This window comes from Sparus aurata, chromosome 5, assembly GCF_900880675.1.
Source record: "Sparus aurata chromosome 5, fSpaAur1.1, whole genome shotgun sequence".
In the NCBI taxonomy this organism is placed as follows: Eukaryota; Metazoa; Chordata; class Actinopteri; order Spariformes; family Sparidae; genus Sparus; species Sparus aurata.
This window is the reverse complement of record NC_044191.1, coordinates 3,674,937-3,695,875: the sequence shown is the minus strand read 5'-3', so window position 1 is coordinate 3,695,875 and position 20,939 is coordinate 3,674,937. Positions and strand designations below refer to the sequence as shown.

Below are 20,939 nucleotides of genomic sequence, written 5' to 3'. Positions count from 1 at the left end.
TAACATAAAATCAGAGTAGAAAAAGTTAGTTTTTTTACTGTGAAAACCACAAATATGTTTAATGAACCAATTGCATTAGTTATAATGCAAATATAAATTGTTGTTTACTAAATTGGTGCATAAGTTTTTGAAATTTACAAAGTTATGTGTAACTATTTACATTTAAATGCAGGCAATGCCTCAGGCTCCTCAGCTCATTCCTGTCTGTTCCACATTCAGCCGTCTCCTCCTTGGTTTGCCTCACAACACGACTCCACTACTCACTAAACACACCACACCAAATACTACATAACACTAACACTAACTATACACTCCAAACACGCTATATGTCACAAATCTCTCAACTCTCAAAACTCCCTATCTCTGTCGCCGTCTCCAACACATCACTGCTGCTGTCAATCATCCGCCGATGTCCCTCCCACATCTTCCTGTTCCTCAACAACCAAACTTGCTGCTTGGACACTTCTGTGACAAAAGCACATTTTTACTGTTTCTTCTTGTACCAGACATAAAGCAAACGTAACCGCAATGTTTGCGAAAAAGCGTGTTGGACATTATTTACCCTAAATCCAGTTTTGGACGTGCCAGTGCATCCGCTCCGTCAACTCGGGAGGTGGGCCGTGTGGGTCGGTTAGCAGCTAGCAGCTGGCTACACACTAACATCAACAGATTCCGATCCCACTTTGTTGACCGCGCGTCTCCGGATCTCCTCAGACCCGAACAGACTCGGTCTGGACTTGTTTAATCTCATTACAATCCACAACAGTCAGTTTAGATGAACAGAACAGAACGGGACCGAACCGCCGGCAAAATCCCGGTCCAGCTCGCGCCGCTGCAGGTATAAATCCGCTTGTGACAAAAGCACATTTTTACTGTTTCTTCCTGCACCAGACATAAAGCAAACGTAACGGCAATGTTCGCGAGAAAGCGTGTTGGACATTATTTACCCTAAATCCGGTTTTGGACGTGCCAGTGCGTCCGCTCCGTCGACTCGGGCGGTGGGCCGTGCTAGCGCTAGCTACACACGAACATCCACAGATTCCGATCCCACTTTGTTGTCCGCGCGTCTCCGGATCTCCTCAGACCCGAACAGACTTGGACTTGTTTAATCTCATTAATCCACAACAGTCAGTTTAGATGCACAGAACGGAACGGAACCGCCGGCAAAATCCCGGTCCAGCTCACGCCGCTGCAGGTATAAATCCGCTTGTTTTTTAAGGTATGTCGTGGGCTTGAGCTCTGCAGTGATTGGCTCTGGTGCGCACCTGGCCACGGTGTGCAGTGGTTGGCTCTGGTGCGCACGTGACTGTGGTGGCTCCGGTGGACAATGCTTGCAGAATTTGTAAAGCATTTATGAAATAATTTATTCACGCTATAATTGCAGTCCAAGCAAATGCTTAGTTGCACACCACTGAACCACGCAGCAGCCATGTTGAAAGTCTCAGGTCAGTCTGATCCTGATCCGCAGAGATATTTGAGGAACACACACACAGACAGACAGACAGAAAGAGATGTCTTGCTTTTATAGAGAGATGACACTTATGTCAATGAAATTCATGGGGTGGTAGACTGGGGGGTGGCTGTAGCTCAGCAGGTAGTGAGTGGAAGGTCGCTGGTTCAAATCCCTGCTCCTGGCTGAGCTGAACTGCATGTTGAAGTGATCTTGAGCAAGATACTGAATCCCAAATTGTTCCTGATGTGCCATGGGCACCTTGCATGGCATCCTCTGCCATCAGTGAGGGCCTTGCGTCTTTGCTCCAGCAAAACCCCCATAAAAGGGATAAAGCTGTTACAGATAATGGATGTATAGACTGGCCCCTGAAACGCTCACACCAAGAATGACCAGCAGGTGGTGCTATTAACACAAAAGCGTTTTTGCCAAATATGTCGCACATTTTTAAACCTAAATGTGTTCTCTTAGTTGAGCACTAAACATACTTTTTCGATCTCCTCCTGGGCGATTATACCGATTTGCACCAAACTTTGCATGTAGCTTCTGTGGACTCTCCTGACAAAAAGTTATCAAAAGAATTGTGATAGTCCAAAACACGCCCAAAATATAAAACTTCTCTGGTAAACACACATCTGCTCTGTGATTACTGCCTCAACAACTTGTACCTTTCTCCATACTGCACATACCACAATGAACACAATACAAAAATGGCTCCAACAGCTAGAATTAGCTTCCCCATCGCCTGTCCCCTCCATTTTTCAGGAATGGCGCAGTGAATCCTTCAATGCACACACTGCACACGACAGCTATATTTTGCCAAGTTTGCTCCCACCGCGTCACTGGTTGGTAATTCAGCTGTGCTCATATATCAAAGTTCTGATGGTCATATCTCTTTCAAAGCTGAGAAAATGGAATTAACATTAATCTAATGTAACCCATCTTTGATGCAGCATTTGTAATTGTTACTAGAGCCGGTCAGCCCTATACGCAAACTATGCTAGTTGGGTAGGGCCCCAAGAGGTACACAAGGACCCTGCCTCCCTCCTGCAGGTAGCGACGCACGTGCCAATGTTTTAAACTGAGAGATTAGCACTGCATGCCAATGTTGTGGAACTAAAAGTGGTGTGGCGGTACACATTACGCCATTAGGATCTGTGTGGTTTTATTTTTTGTTTTATTTGACACGTTTCCACCTTTAAATAAAAGAGGTATCTGCTGATAGATTACATCATACAGATGCTGAATGTGTTGTGATTGAGATCCTGACCAACTATGCATCTTGGAAAGTGACAAAGAGAAGACTTTTGTTCTAAATTATAATCCATAATCGCCAACAGTTAATAGCAAATCCTGTCTCACTCTCACTCCCAGAGATGTATGCTGTCTTCTGGGGGAAGTTCACTGGAGACTCGATCAGGAAGGCTGACTGTCGGGATGACTTTTCCTTATACATTTAATATACGTTCCCAGAGACGGTAACTACTAAAACACAATAATGGAAGGGGACAAAGTTATGGTGAGTTCTAGTTTTTTTTTTTTCTTTAAATCAAGATATTTTTATTAAGGTTTTGCAGTAGTGATGGGAACGGCAGTTCTTTTTACTGTACTGAATCTCTAGAATCCGTTCATTAAAATGATTCGTTCAAAAGATTTGTTCACCGAATCGTTCAGTGCTCTCCAACTCCCTGAACTGATAAGCAGCCAAACGATCCGTCATTCAGTTCATTAAACAGCCCTGAGGTTCACGTTCACTTACTGAGGGACGGTGCGTTCACAGACTATAGTACACAATCGCAGGAGACGCAGCGCTGCTTTGAGTGGTATACATGCACTAAAATTATTACACGGTGAAAGTGTCCCCTGTGCACAGTAAAATCACTTAACATGATGCTACACGGATGTTAGCAACACAGCGCTAATTTTAGCAGTACGGTTACTGAACGTGAATCAACTCCTCTGCCCTGAGTGAGTGAGTGACACAGCGCCACTTTCAGCACAGTACGTGAACGAGAATCACGTCCTCAGGGACAGTTTTCTGTGTGCAGTAGGTTTGCGAATCATGAACGAATCACAGCGCGAACATGAATCACGTCCTCACAGTTCTCTGAGTGAGTCGCAGCAGTTCCACTCAACTGAACTGAGAAAGGAACGAATCAGTTCATGAAGTGATTCCGTTCACTTCGTTCACTCAAAAGATTTGTTCATTCGAACGACACGTTCGCGACCGACACAACACTATTTTGCAGGGCATAACAAAAGTGCAGTGCTGTTTGGTCACTAAATAGAAACATGAAACAACTATGAGTATATAATAACAGCAACTGGCACCAAGGTTCGAATATTCGAATAACAAGCACACTTAAAAGGAGAGAAACCTGTGGCAGATGTCGGTAATGAATTATGTGCATACTCGACCCAGACCAGGTGTTTGCTCCATGTAGAGGGATTCTGGGAGACGAGGCAGCGGAGGCCGGTTTTCAGTTGCTGGTTTAGGCGTTCAGTCTGGCTGTTGGCTTCTGGGTGATACCCCAAGGTCAGGCCTTTGCCCCGATGAGGCGGCAAAACTCCCTCCAGAACCGGGACACGAACTGGGGCCCCCGGTCAGAAACGATGTCTCTAGAGAACCCATGAATCCTGAACACGTTGGTCATCATGGCCTACTAACAAAACGGCGGAGGGCAGCTTTCCAGAGGGATGAATCTGACCATTTTGGAAAACCTGTCCACCACTCGTGTTACCTTGAGAAACGGGGAGCCCCATGGCGAAGTCTAAGGAGATGTCGGACCACAGTCTGGAGGGAATGGGATGCGGCTGCAGAAGACCCATGCGGGACCCGGAAGACTTCTTGTTTTGTGCGCAGACCGAACATGCCTCCACGTACTCCCGGACCTCCGGCTCCATGGATGGCCACCAGAACCACCAAGAGATGGCGAACATCGTCCTCCGAACTCCCGGATGACATGAAAGAAGTGAAGTGTGAGCCCAGTGGATCACCTGTGGGCGTAATTCAACTGGGACAAACAACCGATTATCTGGACACCCACTAGGTGATGGAGCTCCACCATTAGCCTGCTTTACCTCTTTTTCTATCTGCCAAGTCACCACACAGTTCAGTGGAAGGCCTCCCTCTCTGGACTCAAGACAGAGTACAGGCGGCTTGGGGATGGTGGAGCCAGGGATCAGATCAACGGCTCAGTCATACGGTTGATGTGGAGGAAGGGACATGGCTTTGGTTTTGCTGAAAACTTCTCAGAGGTGGTGGTAGCAGGGGGGCACTAAGCTCAGGTCCGGGTATTCGGAGTCTGTGGCAGAATTAGCAGAGAACAGGTTAATTTCTGCTACATTTTCCCCTTGGTTCGAGTTGTTAGGACAGTCTTACACAGTCTTCCCCCCCACCCTCTGATTTCTCCAGTTCTCCAATTAACGTGGGGGTTGTGACTAAACAGCCATGGTTGTCCCAAACAAAAATGAGATGATGATTTGAATAGATAAAAACAAATGTGTTTTCTATGGTCATTAATGTGCATTTGAAGAGGTTCGGTGATGTGAGTGACGGTGAACAGATCTTTTCCATTAAGCGATCCGGCTTTAATGGACTTGACTAAACGTTCAGATTCGAGGCCTAACTTCTCTGCTAAGCCCCAGTCCATTAAATTCTCATCAGCCCCTGAGTCTATGAGCACCTCAAGCTCTGTGGCGCGTTACCTTACTCTAACCCTTTGTGAGGATGCATGAAGCGGGACCCGAAACTGTGGCTTGACTCACCGGCTGGACAGGGAACGACGAGATGACCGATTTCCCCGCATTAAAAACACCGGCCTTCCAGCTGTCGCTTTTGTCACTCCTCCTGCATCAGCCGGGCTCAGTCCAGCTTCATGGGTTCCCCTTCTTCCTCCGTGGAAACCTGACGGTGCTGCTCCGGCGATCAGTGGACAGCCAGCCAGCTGTTTGTGAGCGCAGGGGCTTCTCCATTGTTGCGGGTCCTCCACCCCTTTGCCATCTGAGTTGCCCGATCCTGTTCCTGGCGCCTGTGTCTAGGCGATGAGTCCAGATCTTAGGGTAGATCCGGGGGGGATGAGGAGGTCTTGAATGGGAGCTGACAGCCCCTTCAGGAACACATCACAGAGGGCTGTGGAATTCCACCCACTCTCCACCGCCAGAGTGCGGAAGCGAATGGCGTAGTCGCAAACAGAACCGCTGCCTTGTCTTAGTCACTCAGCTCTTGCGCCTTTTCCCGGTCGGTTGTCACCGGATCGAAAATTCTTTTTTATTGTCGCCTGGAAATCGGTGAGAGACCTGCAGAGTGGGGAGCTCCGAGGCCATTCTGCTGAAGCCCAGGCTTTAGCTCTCCCGGACAGGTGGGAAATCATGAAGGCGGTCCTCGACCGATTGGTGGGAAAAGCATGGGGAGTCAGTTCAAAATGGATTGAGCAATCAATGATAAATGTCTTACACAATCCCTGTTCCCCAGTGAATTGTGCTGGTGGAGCCAACTGGTAGAGCATGCCCTGTAGCTGGGATGTGAGATGACCCAGGTGTGAAGCCATCGCCATCTGGAATTCCTCCTGATGGATGAGACGAGCCTCCTGGGCACGCAAAACCTCCGACAATCACTGCTGAGTCCATACTGAGTGTACTGTCAGGCCTGGCCTTGAAAGAGGACTCAGATGCAGAATAGGGATGATTAAAGCAGGCTTTTATTTTGAAAGCATTTCTCTCTTATACTCTTAAACAGAGTGGCAAATGAACAGGCTGTGAACCACAATGCCTAATCTGAAAAAGCGAAAAAACATCAAGAAACAAAAACTCACTAGAAAATAAACGAGGCAAAAGGCCTCAAAGCAAAAGGCAAGGTAACAAAAAATCACTCCCAAGGAGGTAAAGAAAAAGGCTATGAACTAAACTACTCTGGCACACTTGGCTATGAAAAACTTATAACAAAAAAATCAATCTAACGGAGGAAGGTGAAAAGGCTATAAACTTAAACTACTCTATCGGCTGAGTTATGAAAATTTAAGAAACAAAAAGGGCACTCCAACGGAGGCAAACAAAACATCTATGAACTTAAACAGGCTTCAATACTGAGCAAAAGTTACAAACAAAAAGTCACTCTTCTAAGAGGGTCAAGATTCAGAAATACAAACTTAGAGAACTTTGCTTGAACAGGGCTGTGAAGACTGGCTGGGGTGCACGACTAGTACGAAACACTCTGGCGCAGGACAAAGGGAGACGCAGATGATAAGACACATGAGGGTAACGGGGAACAGATGGACACAATCAGGAATCAGGGGAGACGATCAGACCGGTGACACATGAGGAAGGGCAAGTGACCTGAAATGGCAGGAGAGTTATTTTTTCAAAATAAAAGAGGAAGATATGACATGAACATTTTAAGGATGTTTATCATTTAAAATAATGTTTCCTATAACATTAAATGTTAAGAAAGGTAGAATGTTTTAGATGCAACATTCTGAAGATGTTCTGGTGATGTTGTTGAAGTAACAGATTATAGAATGTTCTTCAATAAAACATTTCCATAATGTTTCAAAATAACAAAGGAAGAACATTCTTAAGGCAACATTTAGAAGATGTTTTTGGCATGTTTTTAAGGCCTCCGATTACAGAATGTTTTTTATAAAACTTTCCCACAATGTTATACGATAACAAAGAACATTGTCAAAGCAACATGCGGAAAATGTTTTCATACTATTATTAAGGCCTACAATCCCAAAACACTTTTCTAAAACGTTCCTGTAATGTGATATGCTAACGAAGGAAGTTTTAGCTATAACATTCTCGGGATGTTTTTGGGATGTGGGTGAGGTAACATATTATAGAATGTTCTTCTATAAAACATTCCGAGAATGTTACATGAAAACAAAGGAAGAACATTCCGAAAGCGACATGTAGAAAATGTTTTCAGGATGTTATTAGGGCCTCAGATTAAATCACATGTTTTAAAAAACATTCCAACAGTTTTAAATGACAACAAAGGAAGAACATTCTGTAAGCAACACTTGGAAAATGTTTTTGGGATGTTATTAAGGCCTCAGTTCACAAAATATTTTTTCTACAACATTCCTGTAATGTGATATGTTAACAAAGGTAGAACATTTTGTCTGCAACACTCTGAGGATTTTGGTGATGTTGTTCAGTTAACAGATTAAAAAGTGTTCTTCTTTCATAACATTCCCAAAAAATCCCAAGAATGTTACACCTAAAACATCCTTTCTTTGTTAACATATCATATTTCAGGAACGTTTTCGAATGTTCTTTTCTGTGATCTGAGGTATCAAAGCATTTTCTGTGTGTTGCTTTGAGAATGTTTTTCCTTTGTGATCACATAACATCATGGGAACGTGTGATGTTTCGATGTTTCAGCCTGAACACTAGGTCGTGGTATGAGTACAGAAGTTGTAGTAACTTGAGTAAACACCAGAAGAAGGCGAGGTATTCCAGCGTAGAAGAAGAATATGCCTGTGACATGCAATTACCGTGTGGCGGCAACGCTGTTTGTTGCTTGGAAATAAAGTGTAGTAAAAGACATACAAAGTTGTCTTATTCAGCGACACAACATATTGGCGATGAGGATTGCGGCCCTGAACCTGAGCCAGCCTCCACCTTTTCTATAAAACGTCGGACAACCGCCGATACTGCTTAAAGCATGGATACGGAACCCTCGAGAATTACCTGCTGGCCATGTCTGAGTCGGACCTGCCGGATGCAAGAATGCGCGCACTGCTTACCCCTTGTCTGGGCGCAGAAGGTCAGAGACTTTTCTACAAATTGATGGCCGCTGATGATAAGTACGACACAGCGCTAAAAGCCATAGAGGATTTCTTCATACCACAAGTGAACATTGTAGCTGAATGGTATCGCTTCAGACAACGAAGCCAATGCTCAGGTGAGACTACAGGCCAGTTTGCAGCTGCTTTCAAAGAACTGGTTACAACATGTCAGTTTGGGACTATGGAAGAGTGATGATACGCGATCAGATCATGGAGAAGACAAATTCAACGCGTATCAGAGAGCGTTTACCACTTGAGGTACCACTCACACTCACCAAAGCTTTGACAATAGCTCAACAGATTGAAACTGCAGTGACGGAGGCTAAAGCTCTGTACAAGGGAGCAATAGATGACACTGTGCACGCAGTTCACGTGAAGGGACCGCAGCAGCATGGCAAGTTCAAAAAAGGGAAGCACAAACCACATTCAGCTTCTCAGACAACACAAGGGAAGACATGTTACAGATGTGGCTCTGCTCAGCACACTGCCAACTTCCAAGGATGTCCTGCAAAGGAGGCGCTCTGCAATGCCTGCAAAAAGAAAGGACATTTTGCAAAAGTCCGTAGGGGAAGCAAACATGTGAGTGAGTTTGAGACTGTCCCAGAAGTGACTATTTTCAGTGTAACAGGGCCAGAAAGCCGGGATATTGAGCTAATGCTAGACACAGGCTCAAGAGCGTCCATTCTACCAGAGTCAATTGTTACTGAGCTTTTCACTGATGTTTCTCTTACAAGGCCAAAACGCAAGCTCAGGGACTATGGAGCTGTGAAAGGACGCTTATGGGCTGATGTAGCATTTGGTGGCCGCAGAACTAACAAAGATATATACATTGTATACCAAGGGTCTGCAGCATTAGGCAGGGACTTATTTCGTGCACTAGGAATGCAAGTGATAGATGGTCAGGTCAATTCAGCTTCCAGTATCCAGTCTAACTATGCAGTTGAAAGTGTAACAGTGGAGAAACTAGGATGTGCAAAGGGCTTCATTCACAAGGTTAAAGTACGCCCTGATGTAAAGCCAGTATAGCAGAAGCTGCTCAGACTACCTTTCTCAGTCAGAGAAGCAGTGCCTAAGGAGAAAAAAAAAACTGGTAGAGCAGGATGTTATAGAGTCTGTAGAGTCTTCTGAATGGATTTCACCCATAGTATGCACCACAAGAAAAGACAGACCAGATCCACGTCTTTGTAAGGACCTTAGAGAGCCTAACAAGTCAGTTGTAGTCAACGGCTTTCCACTACCTCACATGGACGAAATATTCACGGAGCTGAGAGGAGCGACGCTGTTTTCTACATTATATCTCCAGAGTGCTTATTACCAAGTGCCACTACATGAGGACAGCTGCAGCTTAACTACCTTCATTACCCATGATGGACTGTTTCGCTTCAAGCGGGTGCCATTCGGACTGGCATCCGGGCCAAGCTGTTTCCAGCGGATGATGTCATCCATACTCAAAGGTTTAAAGGGGGTCCAATGTTACCTTGGTGATATCATCATTTCAGGTGCAGCAGCAGAGGAACACGACGAAAGGCTGACAGCTGTGCTTCGGCGCATTGACGACGCCGGGCTCAAGTTAAACCTCTCAAAATGCAACTTCAGACAGACAATCAGAACTGTCTTTCCCAGGACACACTGTATCAGCTAAAGGACGGCAGCCTGATGCCTCACATGTGACTGCTGTTTCACAAGCACCTCCACCAACTGAACTGCCTAAGCTGAGGTCATTTCTTGGGCTCACGTCATGGTATTCAAAATTCATACCAGACAATGCTGCTGTTGTTGAGCCCCTGCGAGCACTCCTGCGTGGAGCTGATGCTTATACATGGACACCTGAGGTGCAGAGGAGTTTTGAGGCTGTTAAAGGACTCATAGTAAACAGCCCTGCACTCTCCTTGTTCAACCCAGAGGTGCACTGTTGTCACGACGGACGCGTCTGACTATGTGCTGGCTGCAGTTCTCACTCAGATGCACCAAGATGTTAACCTGCATCCAGAGGGTGCTGAACCAGTGGTAGGATGTGGTACAGGTAGGATGGTAACTCCACTCAGCAGATATCTACACAGTTTACTATGCTATATTTCCATTTTAAACATGTATTGCCACCCTGTATCTCTATGTACTGTAGGCCTACTTTAACAGTCATGAGGAGGTGGAGAGGAGTGTTAAAGTGCGTGATCTGGCAAGCCATCTGTGTGATCTAGTCATGAAGACCTTCTTCCTGTTCCTGAGTGCTGCCCTTAAGCCTTTATCTGAATTTAACATTGCCTTCCAGGTGGGTGTCAATGATATTGAATGAATGAGTGAATAATAGTATATAATTAAATGTTTGTGCTTATTGTAGCATTCTTATTTCACTGTTATTTTGTTGTGACCATTGATATTATCTGCAGTCAGGGGGAGTACAAATTCACAGACTCTGGGCCAGAGCCGAGCCAGGTTTGACCGGTGACCGGAGCACACCAGGACGCCAACTTAAAGCGAAACTCTTGCCAAAAAGCAACCGAGGCTTTATTTGGGATTGAATATGAGTCAAACCTTCGTGTGAAAGCATAATTACGACGAAAGAGGCACTCTTAAGATTTACCGTAGTTTCGGTTTGGGGCACGTTAATTTTGAACGGGAGTGCATGGGGCAAGACATGCTAGCATCAAAATCGCTATTTTTAGAACACTAAGAAGGCTCGACACAACATGAAACTTTGCTCGTAGGTAGAGGAGAGTAATGGTGAACCGCTCCTCAAGCGTGCCTGTCAGGTCACACTCAGGGATCGACACTTTTTGCCTGCCATGACAGCAACGCGCAGGAGGTGCAGCACCTAACGTGAGTAGTTAAAAAACCTTCTTTTTCATAAACTCTCTGTACACAAACAATGTTCTCAATGCTCTTGTTCATGAGTAGAGACCCTAGTGATGCTACCCAGCAAACATTTTCTCGACCTGCGTCGAGATGAAGACGTCCAATCGACGTTGCGTCACGTTGTGACTTTAAGTCGACTGTTTTTCAACATGATAAAATAATATCAGGGCAAATATGAACTACATAAATATGCATTTTAGAGCGGTTTAACTAAATAAATACTGCCAGAAAATGTTTTCTCGACCTGCGTCTAGATGAAGAGGTCTAATCCACGTTGCGCCACGTCGTGACTTTAATTAGACTGTTTTTTGACATGATAACATTAGGGGGAATACGATCTCTAAAAAACACTGTCAAGAATTATTTCCTCTACCTACTGCTGTGTCGAGATGAAGATATCCAGTCATGTCGGGACGTTTCCCAGCAAACATTTCGACGTCTATTTCACGTCTAATCAACGTCGGTCCGGCAGGTTGATTTGACGTCTATCTGAAGGGCTGAAATGACGAACATATTAACGCACGCGAATGTTAAAGTGTATTCGAAATGATGGAAATATGTTTGTGAATTAAAGAAAACAATGTAGTATCATGTATATTGGCAATGTGGGCTGAAATGTTTGTGATTCTAGCATCCATGGAGGAACTATTTTTCCTCGCATAGTTAACACACCTAGTGGTTTCCCACGCATGTGCAAGAGAAAACTTGGCAGTGGCAGTTGACGAGGACGAGAGACGGAGTCAGACACGTGTGAAAGGTCAGTTACGAAAAGTACTCTAATTTAAAATGAAACTGTGTTTGGTGAGACATTATACGTTTAAACATTTGATTTTGTTTCTGCATCGTGTATTGTTACAGATAGCTGGTCTTTGCTTTTATTCGTAACCAAGCGGCGGCTAGCAACTGAAGTTAGCTTCCGTGTGAAACAGCCGTGTGTCCAAAAGCCTTTTCCCATGCATTGTGCAGTGACCTTTTGGAATATCTGTTGTACCCGGTCTTCTTTTTTAGTATTTCAGGCTTTTGTAGCGACAGGTATGATAGCTTTGAGCTAAATGGACTAATGAGCCGAGAGTCAGCTCACAGGCGACATGAGGCGAGGACAAACAATGTCCGACTAGGCCTCGTACTGTTTCAATGCCTGAACCCTCTCAAACGTGTTTTACAAAACATTACATTACTTCTGAACTGTTTACGATAGGTGTAGGGTCTGTGTAATCTCGTAACTTGTACGGGAACAGACGCCAAACCGAGCCTAGCATCGATGCTAAACCGAGCCTAGCATCGAGCAGTGCAGCACGATCTAACGTTACACACACAGCCACCTGTCAATAGCCCTTTTTCGATAGAACAGACGGCACATATGCTCCAAGGTAAGGGCGGCAATGTGCCGGCCTGTCCTTCTAAAACAGAGGCGTAACTTAATATTTCTCATTTTCCAAAAGCTGCCTCTGAGGTAGGCGTAAACATGTGAGGTGAAGCTCGAAGTTGGTCTGTGAACAAGGACAACAAATTTGTCTTCAAAATGAGAGCTTTACATTGCACTACATTGGAGTTTAGAACTGTTTTGCGGTGGGCTTTTAATTTGAAAGTAGCGACCATTCCTAGCTTGCTGCTACAACAAAACGCCAACAACCAAACAGCTACAGAGACCGAGGAGATGCTAGCATCTCCTGGATCTCAGCAGCTGTCCAGCTGCTCATCTTAATGTCCGCGGATGAAATGGACTGACTGCTGTGATCAGCTGTTTCCTGGTTTTAAAACTCTCTGGCTGTGGGTCGCACAACAGTGCAGGTCATCAACCCCCTCCGCCCATCTCACGCAGAGGCCGGCACATTGATGGCTCGTTTTTAGATAGCAGGCCTGGCGGAAATAAGTGTAATCGGAAAATTGGCGGACCAAAACAGACCCCCAATTTGCTTGATGCCCTGTCTAAAAACAGCTAATGACACAGAAGTACGGTTCCACCCAGAAATAACACTTTTTATGGCTTAAAGTGTGTGAATATTCTTACTCTACAACTAATTAAATATATCAAAATGTAAAGAAAAAAAGTCATTTGGTGTCTGGAAACATATTCATTTGGTGTCTCCAAATGGAGCTCGGCTGGATCTTTACATGAATGATAGACAGTAGAATGGTCATACTTTGTGCCATCTTCTTCAAATTTGAAACAAGTGTTCACTGATAGTGTGGCTACAGCCCCATAATGTCATTGGCATTCTGCTTATTCCGTTATTATGTAATAACACCATATTTTTTTATACAATTCTTGAACGCAATATGTAATAAACTTTGCTGCATTTTGTAATTTGTTACATATTGCACAAGTTAATACAAATAGAGGGTGACAAAGGTTTTTTATGAAGAAAATATAGTAATTTGGTGCATTACGTTTACATATTAAACCACCAAGATGGATGTCTTATTGATGGACTGATTGTTTTTATTGTTTGATATTTTATAAATCCAGCAGTCATTACATCAGACAATAAAACTACATAATACTAATAGAACTACATATAATAATGAAAATATAAAAAACGGAGTGTGGGGCATTACATAATCCAGATTGTATGTATGCATGCCTTCCAACATTTAGTGCAGTTTTTTTCTCTGAGTTTTCAAACACGATTGATGCACGGGCTTAAAGTCAATGTGGTTCTGATGGTATGTTTTTTTTTCCAAATAAGACATCCATCTAGGTGGTTTAATATAAAGTGTGCCAAATTATTACTTTTTTTCATAAAAAAAAGTGCAACACTCTTAATTTGTAATAACTGGTGCAATATGTAACAACTTGTTATAAAAATGTGGCAAAGTTTAGTACATATTGCATTCAAGAATTTTCATTACAAAAGATTAGATTTTAGTTAGATTATTACAAAATTCCGCATTGGTACATAATGAGGTGAAAATGTATTCCATTATTACATAATGCAGTGTTACATACCTATTAATATTTGAAAAATAAAGACGTGGCAGACCTAGCAATAGAATCTCAGTGCTTCAGTTGCCTCAAATTACATGCATTCTTCGTACAGTATTGTAACCACATTGTTGCTGCTTTAAACAGCCCTATGGCTTCTTGCTACTTGCGTGAGTGGAGAAGACGGAGGTCGAGAGCAGATGCTGAAGCTGAAGACGATGGTGCTGAAGATGCTGCTGCACAGGAGCATGAGTCTGATGAACCACAGGAAGAAACCACCTTACAGCAGGGAGAACAGTCCCTGGTAGAGGAAGTTTTGGTGGATGATACCTCAGAACTGCCTGTTACTTCAGCTGATGAGCAATTGATGGCCACAGGCAGTCATGCTGATTCTGACAAAGAGCCAACCCTAGAATTTGAGCATGATATTGTTGATTCTAGTCAATCGGATGGAGATATGGCTGAGGCAGACGGTTCTGACAATGAGACGGGAACTCTAGCTGGAGATTTGGCTCAATGGGCAACAGCCAGCAATCAAACCCTAGTGCTGTTAATGGTTTGTAGAGCGTTCTTAGAAGACATGGTCATCGTCTTCCCAAAGATGCCCGGACTCTTCTCCAAACTCCAAAAGACGTTCAGTGTCAGCTCAAGTGCAATGGTCAATATGCCTATTATGGTCTGGAGTCTGGCATTCTTGACTTCCTAACAAAAAATCCAGCCTTATTAGGAGATGTTGAATTGTCATTCAACATAGATGGTGTTCCAGTTTTCAAGTCAACCAAGAAACATTTTTGGCCCATCTTGGCCACATGTGCTGGTGCTGATCCATTCAGTGTGGCGCTATATTTAGGAAGAGGTAAACCTGAACCATAAGGCAGAATTCATTGAAGACTTGATGGAGGATTTAGCTGTTTTGCTGGAAAGAGGAGTTAAGCATGAGGGCAAAGTTCACAAAGTGAGTATCAGGGCATTTATCTGTGATGCACCCGCAAGAGCTTTTCTGAAGTGCACTAAAGGCCACAATGCCAGCCAAGGCTGTGAGCGATGTGAGGCAACAGCACTACGCATAAACAGTAGGATGGTTTACACAGCCACAGATGTTGCTCCCAGCAGAACTGATGAAATGTTCAGCCAATTCAAGTATGGTAATCATCAGAAGATGCCATCTCCTCTCCTTAATTTGGGGATTAGGTGCATTGAGCAGTTTCCTCTTGATTACATGCATCTGGTGTGCCTTGGTGTTGTTAACGCATCCTGTTGTTTCTTATTCGTGGACCCTCTAACTGCAGATTACATCGGAGGCAGCAGGAGGAATTGTCAGAAAGGTTGGTTAGCCTGAATGGAGCTATGCCCGGTGAATTTGTAAGGCAACCCCGGTCTCTGAATGAAATCGATCGTTGGAAGGCCACAGAATTCCGCCAGTTCCTCTTGTACTCAGGGCCAGTAGTCTTGAGCAGTGTTATTCCACAACCGCTCTACAGTCATTTCTTAACATTAACCGTCAGTATGTCCATTCTGTTAGAAAAAGATACAGAGAAGAGAAATGCATATCTGGACTATGCAAAAGCTCTCACTTTGTTGATGCAAGTGCTGACTTCTATGGACAGATATTCCCCACCTACAATGTCCATTCCTTAAAACACCTGCATGAACATGTAAGATTCTTCAAGTGCTCATTGGATGACCTCTCATGTTTCCCGTTCGAGAACCATCTTCAGGTCATTAAGAAAATGGTTCGCAGCAGCCGCAGTCCTGTAGTCCAGGTCACAAAAAGGCTCGCAGAGAAGGCCCAGACGCACAACTTGCATAAGCACCGCCAGAGAAGATCTACTCCTGTCATTTCTGCTAAACCGCAAGACCGATGCTTTCTGCTTCCAAACGAGGACTTTGCCTTTGTCCAAGAGAAAAGAGGAGATGGAACACTGGTTGTCAATGTTCTTAGCCAAGATGGTACGGATGATCTATTCCAGGATCCCTGCAGTTCTAAACTGTTGAACATTGTGTATGTGGAGAGTTTTGAAAGAGCGAAGCGCCGACTCTTGAAGGTAGAAGATCTGGAAAGGAAAGCTGTTTGCTTGCCCTATCGGAATGGGTTTGCCATCTTGCCTCTTCTGCATACTGTGGTGAAATATTTTTGTATTCTGTGGTATGTTAAATGGCGCAGCATCATTTATTAATCTGAAATGCATTGCTTACCCTTTCATGTTTTCTGTGTGTTTATTAGTGCTGTCCAAAAAATCGCGTTAACCAAATCAATTGAACCAAAGTCACTCTGGTGAATAAATAGAAGGCTGCTAGTATGTTCAAAGAAAAAAGGAAAGTATAAACCATAGTTTAACCCCCAGCGGTTAAAATATTTTAATCGATTGACAGCACTACTTTAAAATCCTCGTCTGTTCTGAAATTTACTTTTTCCTCCTACTAATCCTAACCCTTACTAACTCCTTCTGGACCACTATATATCTCTTTGGCTTTCTGGTGTCAGTGCATAATTAATGTAATGCGTCTGTAGTGGTGAATTGTTTTGGTCTCACAGTAGCCGGTTGGGCCACGGGCACTAATAATTACTCACTCACCTTTATTTCTGCATGTCCTTGTTGATGGTGGTGTAAGTATGGCATGCTGCTGTTAACAGATTACTTGATAGGTATGTTGTCTGTGCTCACTGTCTCTCTGTGCTATTTTTTTGTCAGGCTGAAATGTGGAGATGGACAATCCTTCCTTCAGCCAAGATCTGTTTGATCCCCCAATAGGGAGGGCCAAACACATTCGAAGAAAAAAGTTTTTGGAAGACTTTGTGGAAGGTGAGAAATTACATTTTAGTGTTTGTAGTATTAGTAGGCACTTATTAGGGCTTAATAAAAAATTCTTACACTGTGATACATGCAGATGTGACTTCACCAGAACAATCACCACCGGCTGTTTCTGGTAAGTCTTTTAAGAGTAAACACCCATTCCCCTGTAATGGATAATAAATGACAAACTTTCAAATAATTTGAATAACAGATGGCTGTGGATCAAGTGGGGCGAGTCGTGGGCGAATGCTCTTAAGACACAAGCCGGGACTTGATCACCCCGGCTGGGTCCCCTGGGCGAGGGTGTCTGTTGTGAGACCCGAAACACCCGATGAACCCAGGTGTCAACACTGATGATGTGTCTTAAGTTGCACCAAAAGTGTATTTTAGAACGAGTTGATCTGGCCAAGCCAGTGACCTCCGGGAACAGGCCGGATGACAACCAGGAACAGTATGGAGACTGCTGGAGAGACAGCTGACAGCTGGAAAGACAGCAACCGGGGCAGAGAGGGCCAGCAACCCAAACTGCAGCTCCCGTGAGGGTGCACCCACAAACAAGCTACGAAAAGTCTTAAGGAATCATACCCCCAGGGGTGCCCGAGAGGGGGGGAGGATGAGCACCCCAACAGGACTGACCAACAGGCGACGAAACGGAACGGAAAAACGACTACGAGTGCAGTCTGTCAGTGTGGCAAAGTCTGCAAGAATCCGCATGGTCTAAAGATCCACCAGGCCAAAATGAGATGTTTGACGGGGATGCAGGTGGTGCAACGCACAGGTCCAGTACCTGGTGAGACGCAGGAGGAGCCCGGCCAGGAGTCAACCCACAGTGCCCAGTCCCTCCACGCCCCACAAGCCTTTTCTCGTTTCAAGCATTCCGAACACCGCCGGGTCATCTGGCCTGCTGCCAACAAAGAAAGAGAGTGGCTCCAGTTTGATTAAGATCTGGACCAAGTCCTTGACGCTACTGCAAGGGGAGATGCAGACCAGAAATTGCTGTCAATGTCTGCGATGATTGTCGGTATGTGTGCTGAAAGGTTTGGCATAAAGGAACAACAGCCAACCAAACGTCTAGGGGAGCCAAACAGACGGGAGGTGAAAATCAGCCAGCTTCGGCAGGAGCTTAGACTGCTTGGACGGCAGTTTAAGGTGGCAAGGGAGGAGGAGAAGGCTGGGCTGACAGAGCTCCGTAGCATCATGAGGAAAAAACTCACCACCCTCCGCCGAGCAGAGTGGCATAGGAGGAGGGGTAGGGTGAGAGCCAGGAGACGCGCAGCCTTCATCTCGAATCCCTTTGGTTTCACCAAGAAGATCCTCGGGCAAAAAAGAAGTGGTCACCTTGCCTGCACTAAAGACGAGGTTAACAAGTACCTCAATGCCACCTACAGTGATAGCGCTAGAGAGGAAGATCTTGGGCCATGCAGAACCTTGATAACTCCGCCAGAACCCACCTCTGCATTTAACACCAAGGAGCCAACTTTGAAAGAAGTTGAGGAAGATGTCAAGGCAGCGAGATCTAATTCAGCACCAGGCCCCAGCGGAGTGCCATATGTGGTCTATAAGAGATGCCCCAGACTCTTGAAGCGACTGTGGACGATCCTCAGGGTCATCTGGAGACGGGGCAAGGTGGCCCAGCAGTGGAGACACGCAGAGGGGGTCTGGATTCCAAAGGAGGAGAGCTCAACTACCATCGAGCAATTCAGGATCATCTCACTCCTCAGCGTCGAGGGCAAGATATTCTTCAGTATTGTTGCCCGGCGCATGATGGAGTTCCTCTTGAGGAACACGTACATTGAAACCTCTGTGCAGAAGGGGGGAGTCCCAAAGGTCCCAGGATGCATCGAGCACACAGGAGTCATCACCCAGCTGATCCGGGAGGCACGGGGAGGCAAAGGAGATCTGGCAGTCCTTTGGCTCGACCTTGCCAACGCCTACGGGTCTATTCCACACAAGCTGGTGGAAACCTCGCTCGACCGACACCATGTTCCAGGTAAGATCAAGGACCTCATACTGGACTACTACAGCTGCTTCAGTTTGAGAGTCACTTCCGGAACAGTAACATCTGCATGTCATCGGCTGGAGAAGGGCATCATCACAGGATGCACCATTTTTGTGGTTTTGTTGTCCTCGTCCATGAATATGCTGGTGAAGTCAGCAGAGGTGGAGTGCAGAGGACCACTCACCAACTCAGGCATGAGACAGCCCCCTATCAGAGCGTTCATGGATGATCTGACAGTGACTACAACATCAGTCCCGGGCTGTAGATGGATCCTCCAAGGCCTGGAACGGCTCATTTGCTGGGCACGGATGAGCTTCAAGCCAGCCAAGTCCAGGTCCCTGGTGGTGAAGAAGGGGAAGGTTTCAGAAAGGTTTCGCTTCTCAATAGGGGACACCCAGATTCCATCTGTGGGAGAGAAGCCAGTCAAGAGCCTGGGCAAGATCTATGACTGCACCTTGAAGGACACCGCAGCTCTCCAAGCAACAACACAGGAGTTGGGAACCTGGCTAACAGCTGTGGATAAGTCAGGGCTACCAGGGAAGTTTAAAGCCTGGCTCTACCAACATGGCATCTTGCCTCGACTCCTCTGGCCACTGCTGGTCTATGATGTGCCAATGACCACCGTCGAGTGCTTCGAGAGGAAGGTCAGCTCTTTCCTGCGGAAGTGGTTGGGCCTACCACGAAGCCTCAGCAGCATCGCCCTGTACGGGAGGAACAACAAACTCAAACTACCCTTCAGCAGTCTGACGGAGGAGTTTATGGTTACCCGTGCAAGAGAGGTGCTGCTGTATAGGGACTCCAGTGACATCAAAGTCTCCTCGGCTGGCATAGAAGTGAGGACCGGCAGGAAGTGGTGTGCTCAAGAGGCAGTCGTCCAGGCTGAGTCCCGCCTGCGGCACAATGAGCTGGTAGGAACAGTGGCATCCGGACGGGCAGGACTCGGGAGCAACCCAAGACCTTCCTACAACAAGGCCCAGGGGAAGGAAAGGCGTCAGCTGATTCAGGAGGAGGTCCGGGCAGGGGTGGAGGAAGCCCGCTGCAGTAGGACAGTAGGGATGCGGCAGCAGGGGCCGTGGACCAGATGGGAGGAGGCAGCTGACCGGAAGATTTCATGGACAGAGCTATGGCGATCTGAGCCACACCGGATCAAGTTTCTCGTCCAGTCAGTCTACGATGTCCTCCCAAGCCCGTCCAACCTCCATCGCTGGGGCTTGGCTGAGAACCCACTGTGCCCTCTCTGCCAGAGAGCTGGATCGCTAGAGCATATCCTGAGCTGCTGCCCGAGAGCACTAGGAGAGGGGCGTTACCGCTGGTGCCATGACCAAGTGCTACGGGTCATTGCGGAGGCAATCAGCATAGGGATTTCCACTAGCAAACACCAACAACCAGCAAGGCAGTCCATCGCCTTTGTTAGGGCTGGGGAGAAGCCACAGCAGCTCAGGAGTCAAGCAGGGGGGCTGCTGGCAACAGCCTGAGACTGGCAGCTGAAGGTCGACCTAGGGAGACAGCTCAAGTTCCCGGAGAACATTGCAGTGACCACGCTCAGGCCAGACATGGTCCTGGTGTCGGAGACAACAAGGCAAGTGGTCCTGCTGGAGTTGACTGTTCCATGGGAAGACCGGATGGAGGAGGCCTTTGAGAGGAAGAGAGCCAAGTATGACGAGCTGGCAGGTGAATGCCGAAGCAGGGGATGGAGGACCCGATGCAACCCGATCGAGGTCGGATGCAGAGGATTCGCTGGCCAGTCTCTCATCAGGGCGCTCAAGATGCTAGGAGTGAAGGGGCTGCACAACAGGAGAGCCATCAAAAACATCAGCGACGCAGCAGAAAAGGCGTCCAGATGGCTGTGGATCAAGCGGGGCGAGTCGTTGGCGAATGCTCTTAAGACACAAGCCGGGACTTGATCACCCCGGTTGGGTCCCCTGGGCGAGGGTGTCTGTTGTGAGACCCGATACACCCGATGAACCCAGGTGTCAACACTGATGATGTGTCTTAAGTTGCACCAAAAGTGTATTTTAGAACGAGTTTTGATGGCTTTAAATGTAAATAACTGAGACAGGTAACTTGTTCCACACAGAAAAAAAACTTGTAAGCCTTTTCCAGAACAGCCCAAAAAATTCAAGCA

The 20,939-nt window shown here is 46.0% G+C and overlaps 1 pseudogene; it reads left to right on the top strand.

Moving 5' to 3' along the window:
* Positions 1–14,171: 14,171 nt before the first annotated feature.
* On the top strand, positions 14,172–20,718 carry LOC115581647 (uncharacterized; annotated as a pseudogene).
* The last annotated feature ends 221 nt before the right edge of the window (positions 20,719–20,939 follow it).